Consider the following 13,789-nt stretch of genomic DNA (forward strand, 5'->3'; position numbering starts at 1 on the left):
TCATGCACACTTCATCTTTACATGTGGTCAAGTGTTAAGAGACACTACTGATCTAAGATATTTTAGGAGATAAAGCAAAATAATGCTGGCGGCAGTGCACTAAGCTGCTCCAAAGAAAATTCCAACCCAGACAATCTTCTTTGTTTGCTTCACCTGAGACCTAAAATCTGTTTAAGAAACAGGAAACTACTAATGGGAATCTTCTGTAAACCTTATATTTTATTAAAATAATTTTGTTAAAAAATGAACTACTATTTCAGGAGTGTTATCAGTTTCCTTTGAGTTTTGGCTAATCCAGACAGAAAAGTGCTATGCCCACAAAGACCTTATGATCTGAAACGCTTCCATGGTTAAAGTACTTTCTAACCATATAAAAGTTTTGGTTCAATATCAAATTAACAGAAATATGACTGAATGAATTTACCTTCACAACAAGATATAGTAATAAAAGATAGGGAAAGAAGTCTTGTGATTAACTACAACCTACTGTGCATGAAGGCCCAATTCTGGTGGCAATATTTCTCAATGACAAAAGTCCTGCCCATGTTAAAGGCAGAGCAGATTTCTCACTGAATCATTCTGGTGTCCAAAATTGAGGGGCTGGAAAATGAATTCTAAGTCCTACAGGTGTCATTTAAAAAGAAGTTAATTTAATGAATCAGTTTCCCCTCCCTGGGACCAAAATAGTCATAGAGTAGGCAACAAAACCCTTGGTCATGAAATTTCAGACTCAGAGAATGACAACCTCAACATCTGAAAAAAAGCCATTTTGGACTACATCATTATGCCCATCAGAACTCCTAACTAAGACCAATGTACCATCTTATTTTGGGAAAAGTCTTCCTTTTTTTTCTAAGCAAGCCTAGCAAGTTTCAGCTTACCCTGAAAGCTACTGATTCCAAAGCTCACACATTTCATATAAAATGATAAATGTTAAAATAATGGCAGAGAATAAAGATACCAGAGTACTAGATTAAGAGTATTATTACTTTAGTACATGGAAATGACCTCATGTAATGTGAGAAAAAGAATTGGCAGGGTTCTTAAAAGTCAAAAGCCTATATGTATGTGCCAGGTAGGTACCATAAATCTTTAAGAGTTGCTTACAGATTTAGTAGTTAAATATTTAGGGAATGCTAAAGACTAGCAAACTGCAAACCAACTTCCTAATTCTACAATCTTCCCTTCTGGGGATCACTGACCTGGACAAAGGTAGAAAGTTTTGGGTAAGTGGGAAGCCTGATTCTACATTATGAGGACCAAAACTCACTGGGTCTAAATGTTAAATGGCATATAGTCATTTTAGAGTTTAGGTCTCCAGACTCATTACTCACAAAGAGAATGATAGGATCTTATTTCCACATAATGCTAGATTGCAAATAAGAAATAGAAAAATGTTAACAAATATTTTTGCATGTTTTTCTACTTTCTATCCTTAACAGAAAAAAACTTTTTATTGAGATGACTAAACATAACCAGAATTACAACACATTAAAGATCTAACATACAAACAAAAGATGTAAAGGCAGAGCTTCTGTGACATGGCTATATATCATTCACTTTTTACTATTATTAAGCACTGCCAAATCTTACCCTACTTTGGGTTTGAAGTTCTGCCAACTCACCTTGTACCTTGGAGTCAGTCTTCTCGGTAGGTTGGCTGTAGTTGGCTTCACGGTCAATGCTGCTTTGCAGTGGTTTATCCTCGGATGCCTGCGGCTTTTCTCTTTGGGACACTGTTTGTTGGCCTTGATATCTGGGTAAATTACAGGGTGGAGATTTAATTTCCTTCTTTTGCTGTTTTCCCTGCAAGGGGCAGAACCTGAGAAAGAGAGATTACAGTCATATAGTGTATCTCTGCAGAAATTTCACAAGCCTCTCAGGAGGACTGCCTATGACCAATCAGAAAATTCCTCCCAATATATCTTTCAGATAGAAAGTTCATACTGAAAAGTGTCTCCACTTTTTATTTCCTTGGCTCAGTTTCACATAATCAAACAGACATAGATATAACCACTGAACTCAGCAGTCAGTTTACAAAGTACCCAGAGTTTGGAGTAATAAAACTCACAATTGGAAACAACAAATGTTTTCTAAGAGAGGACAAAGTATATTTTCTGGAACCAAGATTAGCCCTCCAATTAAGTGTAAATATCAAATGGTTTTTTTTTAAGTAAATATGAAGTGCTATCATTTGATATACATATAAATGTACAGAACCTACTGCTCTGATCAAAACCCATTAATAGTTTCTAACTTGACTTTTAAGAGCAAAATTGCTGCTAAACTCCTACAGCAATCACCTAGCAGAAAGAACTAAAAAGAATACAGTTGTCAACTTGACATAATTTCTCAGAAAGCAAAGAAACAGTATGTTATGGGAAAATAAATATGTTCACTTTAGGGAAAAAGAAAGATAAACCTGACAAGTAAATATTCTACTCTGGAGTAGAATCTATACCAGTTTCTCTCTGATCCCACAATAGGATACCTGTTTTCGCCTTCAAGCCATGAACCTCTCTGAAATGTTCATTTATTCACAAGATAGTTTTAGAAGTTACTCCCCAAGTTTGATTTTTTTCTAAGTCTATTCTTTCACTCTGTTTTTTTAAAAATTTTTACCTATGGAGAAGGAATAAAAATGCACATGGAAATGCCCTTATCCCCCCTCTTCTGAACCACTATGATTTAATCAAACAGCAAAGGATGTTCAGCCAGCATCCTATACTGAGGGCTTCAAGTACCATCTTCCTGGGGAAAAAAAAAAAAAAGCTTCCTTTTAAATCCTTCTTCATCTTTTAAATGTTTTTTTTTTTTGTTTAATTCTAGTATGTTATAATACATTTCCACATATCTTATAGGTCTAAATAAAATTTGTTAATTATGATGATGACATAAAATAACTAAGGTTAGGGTCCATCAAGATTATTTTTGTATGCTCAGAATTATATCTTTTTATTTTCTGCACACATGATCAATCTATGCTCTTTAATCTCATGCAAACCTAGACAGATGGAACATAAAATGATCAGCTATAGAAACTCCCCTAACCACCTTTCCCTTGGTCTTTCCTATGATGGACTCTGCCAAGCTTTGGAAAAGGACACTGGAAAAAGAAGAGGAGAAATATGGTTGGAGTCCCTGTGCTGTGCTGTAGCTCCACTTGCCCACTCCTGCCCCCAGTCAAATTTCCCTGTCCACTCACTACAACTTCTTTACCATCCAAAAATGGCAGGTAGAAAGGTAAAGGAAGATGGAGAATAGAGAATAGAGGATCGGAGGTAAGATTAAGGTTCCCTCTCCTTCCTGTTATCTCCCCTCTAAGGAGCAGCAGGGCAAAGGGAGAAAGCAGGGTGCACTAACAGAATCACCTCAAGTACACCTTGTCTTCAGACTACGTAAATCAATAGTTCAAGGAGCATTTTCCCACTTCCCTCTTTTCTTTCCCCACAGTCTTTTTAATACATCCTTCAGAATCCAGCTCAAAACCACAGTGCCCGACTCTTTCTCAGCTAGGAAAGCAGCTGCTTACTGTACCTTGTACTTTTGGTCATTTCTGCTCATGTGCTTACACACTGTATCTCCCCTATGGGATGAGTACCCGTTGCTAAGCAGGGACCAGAACTTAGATCCCTGCACATGGTAGATATCAGAGCTAAAAAATGGAAATTTACAAGATTTTAATTTACATGTGCTCTGTAAGGAACTAATCTATTATCGTCTGTTTTGCTGTTAAGAGCACAAAAGTGAATACTGTCATACTGTGTATGCTGTGTCAAGGAATTTGGGCTTGTTCTGAAACAATTAATATTCATGTGGACATACTGTACACAAAAGACAACCACCAAGATGAAGTGCAGAGCCCTCTATAGCCTCCCAGGGGTCTGAGCACTCTGGGTTAAAAATTATTACCACACTATTATTAGAAATTCAGATGTAACCAATACTTCCGGTAGGCACTCAAGCCAGGAACAGTAGGAATAAATTTTAATTCAGCTTCAAAAAATTGATTAGACTAGACAGGTTTATATAATCACAATTTACATTCCAAATTTCCAGATGACTAATATATTAATTTTTGTTTGAAAACCAGGAATTTCACCAAGTGGCAACTCAATCTTATATAAATTAAGAAACAACACAGAATCTTGCTTTATTTTACATACAAACTGCGTTCAGGGCAGAAGTCCAAAGGTGATTAGCTTATAAAGTTGAGCCTGATTGTTCCTCGTGACAACACACATGGAAGATTAATTGTTAAAGCTCTAGTTAAGAAATACACTTAGAGAAGGGAAGAGGTTGTTTCTTTAAAAAAAAAAAAAAACATAAGCAACACTGATGCTTTCCCTCTCTCTTTTTTGAAGTAGCATTACCAACACATACTAGTAAAAAGAATAATATTCTAATTCATGGATACCCTCTGCAGATCAAAAAGGCTTCCAACATACTTCTATTATAAATAAATCAAAAGTTGTAAAGGTTGGAAAGGTTGATTGGAACAAAGCCTCCTACACCAACCAATCCTCACGTAGGAGTCTCTGGAAAATCTCATTCAGCAGAGTTTTGGTTATCTGGCAATGATTCCTTCTGAATGGCTCAGTCAGGAAGCAAACGATCTATTATCTTTGCAACAGAATGCTTCCTCTAAGCCCTGTGACTAATCCTCCCACAACCTGAATTTTGCCCAATATACACCATGTTCTTGTCTAGTGCATTCTCCACACACTCCTCTCACTTCTTATTCAATTTCTCAGAGACCACAATGTGTTCTATCAAAGATGACTGTACCGTGACGCTACTAAGTAAATGACTGTAATGCAAACAGAGACAAGATAAAGCAAACTCCATCACTCTGTAAAATAATAAACTTTCTAAAAATAATAAAGACAGCCAGGATAGCCAGAAGAGTATTTATACAAAGTCAGGATTACACAGCAAAGTCCATTTCATAACAAAAATAAGAGGTGAGGTTCCTGTATATATGTGGCCCGTGGTTTTATTTCAATGTTCATATATTTCCATAGAGAAGGACTGATCTTAATTTAGGGTCAGATGTCATACTTTGCTTTTCCAGAAAATTGAAGCCCAAATATAGCCCAGGACCTTTCTTGGCTGTCTTAACTGACTTTGTCTGTTATCACCACCTTTAAACTAGCGAAAAGATCATTGTATTGCTTTTCTTCACCAGCAGCAGTGTTATGACAAGCAGCATGTTTTTTCTCTTCCTACCTGTGATAATCCCTCCCACACTAAGGATTTCTACACTGTATTTAAGTCCCTAGAGAATATATATTAGTGTTGCAACTCAATAAATTTTATGCAAACAGGTTGTGTGAAGGTAACTTCTTGAAGATGAAAAATACAAACCTCAGTCATATTACCTAATAACTGCTGTGAATTTTTTGAAATGTATCTAATCTCATTAGTGCTACTATATTTCACAGAAGTTAAAATTCAATAGCTGAAATAACATATCCGCCATATGTACACGTCTGAGTTTTTATATCTGTCATTAAATACTGTTCATCGATCCACTCATTAGTAAGTCAATTATATAGTTATCATCAAAACCTGAGACTAAGAGGATCTATAAATGTAACAATCAATAATAAAAACAAAGTTCCCTCCCTTAGACCATTGAGAGTTCAGCCAGAGATAACAGGAAGAGACACATGAATAATCTTTTAAAGTTATAAAAGCAGAAAGTGGGTTACAGATATTCATGGCATGAAAATATGAATTCTAGCTTGGAATTTGTGGGCTGGGAGGGAAGTAGTTTAGAGAAAGTTGCTCAAAAAAGGAAACACTGGAAAGATGAGTAAAGTCAGGCAGAAATAGTCAAGTAGGGATGACTAAAGAATATTTCCAACAGTGAGAAAGGTGTATAAAAACCAAAAAAAAAAAAAAAAACGGGAAAGTGCAGTCTGTAGGCCCAGTACTCAGAGCTTAAGGGACAGAAAGAAAAGCAGAGTGGGGGGCGGGGGTGGTGGAACACTGTGGAAGGACTTAAATGTGAGCTATAAAGAACAGGAGTGAAGTCCAGAACTGTGAGTCACATGGTCATGTTTCAGGGACATAGATCCCATGGCAGAACACCCTGGAGGAAGAGGGAAGGGAGAGCCTTGGGAGATCACATTAGCAGCCCAGAAAGGAGGTGGGAGCTACCTGGAAGAGTGGGCATTAGCAGAAGGAAAGCAAAGAATCTGACAGGAAAGACTGAATCTATATGGGCTCACAGGTATCTTGTCTTACCGAAACAGTCAGTGGGAAATAGGACACATTCATTTTTCTGAAACAAGATCCAGGTGAATTAAGATACAGTGGTCCTGAGGCATCTGCTGGGAATTGGTTCTAGGACACTTACAGATACCTAAATCCAAAGATGCTCAACTCTCATAAAATGAAGTATTTGTACATAACCTACGCATATCTTCCTATATCCTTTAAATCATCTCTAGATGAATTATAATACCTAGTAAAATGCAAATGCCATGTAATTAGTTGTTATGCTGTATTGTTTAGGGAATAAAGATGAGGAAAAAAATCTGTACATGTTTAGTACAGTCAAAGTTTTTTTGATCCTTTGCTAGTTCCACAGATGACTATAGCTGGCCATAGAGTCACCATGCTAAGAAACTTAATATCATTTTACTCAACACAAAATATAGGTTTCTCAGTCTGTTATATTTCTACAATCTAGACATTTTTCCAAATTTTTTTGTTTGCATCTAACTTACTTCAAATTGATGTGTATTTCTGTGATGATGGGAAAGGGTTTTATTTCTTCAAATCTCAAAGGCCAAGCACAGAAAGGACTGGACACCTATTAAGCATTCAAAGGATTTTTTCTCACTCAAATTGAAACATTTTGTTAATCTTGACAGAAATTCAAATGATTGACGACACAGTTAAAAATTCTGATTATAGATTACTTAAAGGAGTCCACAACTTCTGTTTTATATCCAAACACATGTATTACAGAAACCACTCACAGTTCTGTTTTTCAGGTAAATAACATTTATAAAAGCCTAAGGATTTCATTAATTCTAAAGTGCTGTAAACACACTTAGGATATATCCTAATCTTCCAGAAGTAGTACACTCTGGAGCAAGACAGCAAACTTTTTGTGTAAAGATCCAAATCTTTTTTGTAAACATCTTTGGTGTAAAGATCCAAATCAGCAAATATTTCAGGTTGTGTGGGTCACATAGCCTACTACTTGATGCAACTATTCAACCCCACTATTATAACAAGAAAACAGAGATAATGTGCAAATGAAGGAGCATGGCTGGATCACAATAAAACTTTATTTACAAAATGTGGATGAACTGAAGTTTGCTGACCCCTGTCCACAAGAGAGTCCACTGGTGCCACTGGGGTGGTTTCAACATTCTTTGCTCTTCAATATGCATACCCCCAAGAAGTGAAAAAAATATATTATTTCGAAAAACTGGGCTCCAAAGAAAATACTTAATGCTAGGGCAGTGACAAAGGGCAAATAAAATGAAGAGGTGCTAAGGAAGCGATGAGTTCAAGGACAAAAGGGAAGCTCTGAGTTACTTGAAAAGAGAATGCAGAATCTGGTGACATCTCAGACGACAGCAAAGATGGTCTAACCCATATTCTATATGGAAATATGAAAAATGTTAATCATGAAACCAATTCAGGAAGGCTCCAACCAATGCCAAACATACTCATTAACGAAGAGGAAACTTCAGGGAAAGTTTAACCTATTACAAAAATATATTGAAGAAATACATGTATCATAACAGAATATTTGTGTAAGAGAAAGCCAGAGAATCTGGGAATTTATTAAAGCCTCAGATTATATTTCCTTCATGAATTCTAATGATCATACTATATTTACTTGACAGCAGGGGAAAAGCAAGAAATACAATTATTAAAGTTTACTAATCCCTATTTTTAAATCTATAAAAGTTAAAACAAAAACTACCTTAACTCACTTCATCTGCTTAATGACACTACCACTAATTTACCACTGCAAATGATGTACCTGCTCTGATTACCTCACCTCTCTGTGCCTCAGGTTCCACTTCTGTAAAATGTGGCTCCATCATGAAATTGATTTTGGAGTCCATAAATGACTCTACGTGAAGAATTCCGAACAGTCTGGGCATACAGGACGGGCTCAAATGCTATAATGCTGCAGATGCTCTTCAGAGTCTCTTTTCCCCAATTTAGATTTATGGGTTCCTCTTCTTTTGCCCTTTTCTTTTCTTTCAAGGTTTATACTCAGTGGCCTTCTCTCTCTTGGAAGGTTTCAACCTACCATTTGCTGGCGTCTGTTAAATCACTCCAGTGCTGACCTCTTCCAACTGCCTATTGGCCATTTCCATTAAAATGTATCCTGTGCATCTGAAACTCAATGGGCCTAAAATTCAAGTCAATTTCCTTTGCATCCTTGTCCCCTTCTCCTCTTCATACCACTTAATTTATGACATTACTATCTACCCTTAAACCAAGCTAGAAACTGCAGTTACTCTTCTTTACCATTCCATTTCTCTCCTCTCAAGCATTCTCTCCCCCAGGAAATCCTTTGTCATCGGAGACATCTTTCTTTTTTATGTTAGCCTCTTGGTTAATTATTCTCTAATGCTTGGGGAAAGGGGCCTAGGGACCTATAGGAGAGTTTCAGAGATACCCTGGCAGTCCTCTGAAATTGAATACAAAATTCTGTGTAATAGTCTGAAAGTTTGTCCTCTCAAGACTCATGTTGAAATTTAATTGCCATTGTCATGATATCAGGAAGTTGGACCTCTAAGAACTTTCTCAGTCACGAGGGTTCTGCTCTCATGAATGGACTAATGCTGTCACTGCAGGTGTGGTTAGCTCCTCTCCCCCTGCCTTTCTGACATATGATGTTTTCTGCCATATGATGCTTTCTGCCATGTTACGATATAATAAGGAGGCCCTCATTAGATGCCAGCACCTTGATCTTGGATTTTCTCGTCTCCAGAACTGTGAGTTAATAAATCTTTTTTTCATTATAAATTACCAAATATGAAGTAATCTGTTACAGCAGCACAATGCGGACTAAGACACTGTTCTGGAGGATAGTTGTTAACCCGCTCAGCAGGGTACAACCCACGATCTTTAACTGCATCTTAGTCGCACTCCTATATCTGAAACGCAAAGCCTGTTTTACACACAAAGGACATGACAGTTTTCTCCACACACGCACATTGAATGTTATTTCACCTCTCCAAGCTTTTGTGTGTGCTTCCTGGAATGTTCTTCTCGGTCAAGATTTCTTTTAGTTCTTGCTCAAATCTCAAAAGTCTCCTCTGTGAAGCATTAACCAAGTTGTACAACAAATATATATGAACAACAAAAAAGATGCTAAATAGATTCCTGGTGTCTGTGTATTATAACATTAGTCTGAAATTTCTTAAATTCAAAGCATTATACAGATTCATTAGTCATAAATAATTAGGCATACATTGTGTCTACTTAATTAAATGTAAGGTCATCCTTACTGGTGTCCCTGGATTTTAATAAGATCAAGGGTAAGGACCCTGGATCCTAATTGCCTAGGATCAAACCCTTGCTTAGGCAATTACTAGTAATGTGACCCTGGATAAGTTACAGAGCTTCTTAGTGCCTCATTCATGACCTACCTGTCGTGAACAGTAATGGAGGGTAACTGTACTTACTTGTTAGAATTATTCTGAGGACTGAATAGGTTCATATGTATGCACTTAAAACTATGTGCATGCCCACTATTATTATAATTATTTATTTAAAGTCAGGACTAAAGGCTGCAAGAGGTCATCACAGAGCAAACTAAACCAACTTTGCCCACTAAGCCTCAAGCTTTAGTCACCTGAGTTTTTCAGTGAGAGAGTTCTAAAAAAAGATGGCCCTTTTTACTCATAATTTTATCAATATAACAGTGGTTCAGGCTGATCCGATAAGATTCCACTAATATAGCCTTCAATAGCTAAAAATATCAACCCAGAATATTTCCAAGGCACACCACCAACAATTCCTTGGAACAGAAAAAAAGCCATCATGGGAACAAATTTTTACTCCTCACACTTCAGATAGAGCCCTAATATCCAGAGTATACAAAGAACTCAAAAAATTAAACAATAAGAAAACAAACAACCCAATCAACAAATGGACCAAAGACCTGAACAGACACTTCTCAGAGGAGGACATACAATCAATCAACAAGTACATGAAAAAATGCTCACCATCACTAGCAGTCAGAGAAATGCAAATCAAAACCACCCTAAGATACCATCTCACTCCAGTAAGATTGGCAGCCATTACAAAGTCAAACAACAAGTGCTGGAGAGGATATGGGGAAAAGGGTACTCTTGTACGTTGCTGGTGGGACTGCAAATTGGTGCGGCCAATTTGGAAAGCAGTATGGAGATTCCTGGGAAAGCTGGGAATGGAACCACCATTTGACCCAGCTATTGCCCTTCTCGGACTATTCCCTGAAGACCTTAAAAGAGCGTACTACAGGGATACTGCTACATCGATGTTCATAGCAGCACAATTCACAATCGCTAGACTGTGGAACCAACCCAGATGCCCTTCAATAGATGAATGGATAAAAAAAATTGTGGCATTTATACACAATGGAGTATTATACAGCACTAAAAAATGACAAAATCATGGAATTTGCAGGGAAATGGATGGCATTAGAGCAGATTATGCTTAGTGAAGCTAGCCAATCCCTAAAAAACAAATACCAAATGTCTTCTTCGATATAATGAGAGCAACTAAGAACAAAGCAGGGAGGAAGAGCAGGAAGAAAAGATTAACATTAAACAGATACATGAGGTGGGAGGGAAAGGGAGAGAAAAGGGAAATTGCATGGTAATGGAGGGAGATCCTCATTGTTATACAAAATTACATATAAGAGGTTGTGAGGGGAATGGGAAAATAAACAAGGAGAGAAATGAATTACAGTAGATGGGGTAGAGAGAGAAGATGGGAGAGGAGGGGAGGGGAGATAGTAGAGGATAGGAAAGGTAGCAGAATACAACAGTTACTAATAGGGCATTATGTAAAAATGTAGATGTGTAACCGACGTGATTCTGCAATCTGTATTTAGCGTAAAATTGGGAGTTCAAAACCCACTTGAATCAAATGTATGAAATATGATATGTCAAGAGCTTTGTAATGTTTTGAACAACCAATAAAAAGAAAAAAAGCCAGGGCTGCTCTTTCCTGGGCAGCAAACCAGTGGCCTCATGGCTTATGATGTGCCCATTCTGAAGAGAAAGCACTAAGTAGGGACCTGGAAAGAAAGAGAAAAGACCTTAATGACTCAGCCTTCAAACAACCTGGAGTTTGGAATATTGGGCACTGATAGTGCTTATCTGGCCAAATAAACAGCTGTGAGATGTAGCTGCTAACATCAAGGAATCGAAGAGAATCAAAATAAATGCAGGCAGAGAGCTGAAACCAACTTTCATCTGAGTGATAAGGGCACCCAATGCATATGGAAAGTCTGTCAAAGATTTTAGTCCAAAGAGCTTTTTTTAACCCAAACCATAAATGTGTTGTGTAGACAGAATTTCCATCCCAACAACTGCCAAAAGGATCACTTTATTTTTTAAATGATAACTTTTGTTCTTTAATGGCATAATAATCAGACCTTAGATTAAAATGCCTGAGTTAATAATGAAAGTTGAGAAAGAAAAAAAAAAAAAGCCCCTGTTCCTTAGCCTATTACTGAAGGTCCTCTGTTATATAATCCAATCCCAACTAATATCCTCACTTTATCTTGAAGTCTTCAACCAAATGGAGCTTCCTGCAGTTGCCCCAGCCATACACTCTTTGCCCATTCTGTGTTTCCTCTAACTAAAACAGTATTTTTAGTTACCTTAGTTATGTTCCCCTCATGTTTCCAAAATCTAAATCCCATCCTTTCTTTCAAACCCTGTGTGGATAATGTGAAACCATCCCCTCTGCCCAGAGGAAGCCATTTTCCAGGTTCTTAACTTTGATAATCTTTGCTCAACACCTTCTGGAATTTCCTCAGTCCATCTTTATCAAAGTTGACACATGTCTTTTCTTTTCAAGATGAATGCTCTTTGATGGCAGTGTCCACATCTGCTCCATTTGCATAACCATGGGCATGTTCACATGTGGTAGGTGCTCATATTTTTTGATAAAGTATGGGAGAAGAATGCTAAATTGTGTTAAAGCTCACTGTGACTAATTATTTAAATCAAATGGACAAGTATATGTACTCAGATGAACTGTGCTCAAAAAAAAAAAAGACTTCAGTGAAAAAGATATATAACAACACGAATCTCATGAAATGAGAGAAGAGAATTTTGTTTGTTTGGGTAACAGGGATTGAACCCAGGGTCACTCAACCACTAAGCTACATCCACAGACCTATTTGTATTTTATTTAGAGACAGGGTCTCACTGGGTTACTTAGTGCCTCCATTGCTGAGCTGGCTTTGAATTTGTGATCCTCTTGCCTCAGCTTCCCAAGCCATTGGGATTACAGGCATGTGCCACTGTGCCCGGCGAGACAAAAGAATTTTAATGCTACTTGGAAGGCAAAGAAACTACTGTTTATACTTACTATCCAGTGACTTGACAACAACTATTAACAGTGGTACAATAAAAGCTTCCCTCCCTTTAATGTAAATATTAATATACTTCCAAGTTAGATAAATCATAAGATAATTATTCCTGTGCTTCTGCTAGTGCAGACTCGAGACACTGCTTTCCTTTGACAAACAGGTCTTAAGACCTCTGTATATAGTGACGATGTCAATCATTATCTTTAATATGTCTTAAACTTTAAATATACAAAATGTAAAAATCAAAGAATGTGATACATAACAAGGCCCACAAATGCCAAAAGAGGAAAAGATTATAACAACAAACCCTTAAACCTTGGCAGTGTGATACTACATGCGCCGAAGTTCAAAAGTCCTAACGTGTCACTTGGTGCTGAAAAGTATAAAATGCTTATTGGATCAGAAAGTGCGGGCTGATTTACTCTCACGTGTGGCTCCAGGGCTGTGCAGACCAGTGTCTTCTTGCCAGGCCACTGGACAGAGGCCCATCGTCTCAGTCCTATGTTCTCAGATGACATTTCGCTGCCTACTCAGTTCACAAACTGTTACACAAATGGGCTTTACTATGCACTCTTGGACACAAGTAATATTCCTAGGCCCTAAGTCATACTAGTTTAGACAACCTATGTCCTAAACCTGTTGAAGGAACAGACACTTGAACTTCTTGACTTAAGTCATCCTAACAGGAGATCTGCTGAGTGATCTACCTGGTACGGCATTCATATCTATGACATCCGGAACATTTAGTCTCCAATATCATGTTCCTAGCATCTCTTAGATTACTGGAACAGCAACTGAATCCTTGGGCAGGTGGCAGGGAACATGAGGTGTTTTTAACTAACTCAGTCTTTAAAATAACTAATATATCTATATATCCATTGAAGTATAAACTTGTCTGTCACATGCAAACTGAGGTAAAAAAATGCTAAAGATAATAAATAGGTAAACATTGCCAGTGGCATTGCCATAAATCGTGCAATGTTTTGAACATACACAACAGACTCTAAAGAACCATAAAGTTTGTATAATCTGTGTTTTTTTTATAGGTATTAACTAAATAACCCTGGCCAAATTTATCTTTGAAATTTCTCTTCTGTCTTCTAGGGTACCTAGATCCATTTCTTAGGCCTCTTGCGGCCCCTCTCATATCTAGATTTCCATTCTGTTTCCACAATGACTTGCTTGCTTGCTCACTAGACCACAATAAAA

The 13,789-nt window shown here is 37.4% G+C and overlaps 1 protein-coding gene across 5 annotated transcripts in view; it reads right to left on the bottom strand.

Moving 5' to 3' along the window:
* The window catches only part of Osbpl6 (oxysterol binding protein like 6), a 210,924-nt gene that overhangs the window by 117,256 nt on the left and 79,879 nt on the right, over window positions 1-13,789 (bottom strand). For 4 of the 5 annotated variants that reach the window (XM_027946067.3, XM_071619036.1, XM_071619033.1 and 1 more), the window contains one exon: window positions 1,626-1,822. The gene's annotated coding sequence lies outside the window, so the exon portion shown is untranslated. The remainder of the gene's footprint in view (window positions 1-1,625; window positions 1,823-13,789) is intronic. The other variant, XM_071619035.1, reaches the window with a different exon arrangement.

This window comes from Marmota flaviventris, chromosome 11 (genome assembly GCF_047511675.1).
Source record: "Marmota flaviventris isolate mMarFla1 chromosome 11, mMarFla1.hap1, whole genome shotgun sequence".
NCBI lineage: Eukaryota > Metazoa > Chordata > Mammalia > Rodentia > Sciuridae > Marmota > Marmota flaviventris.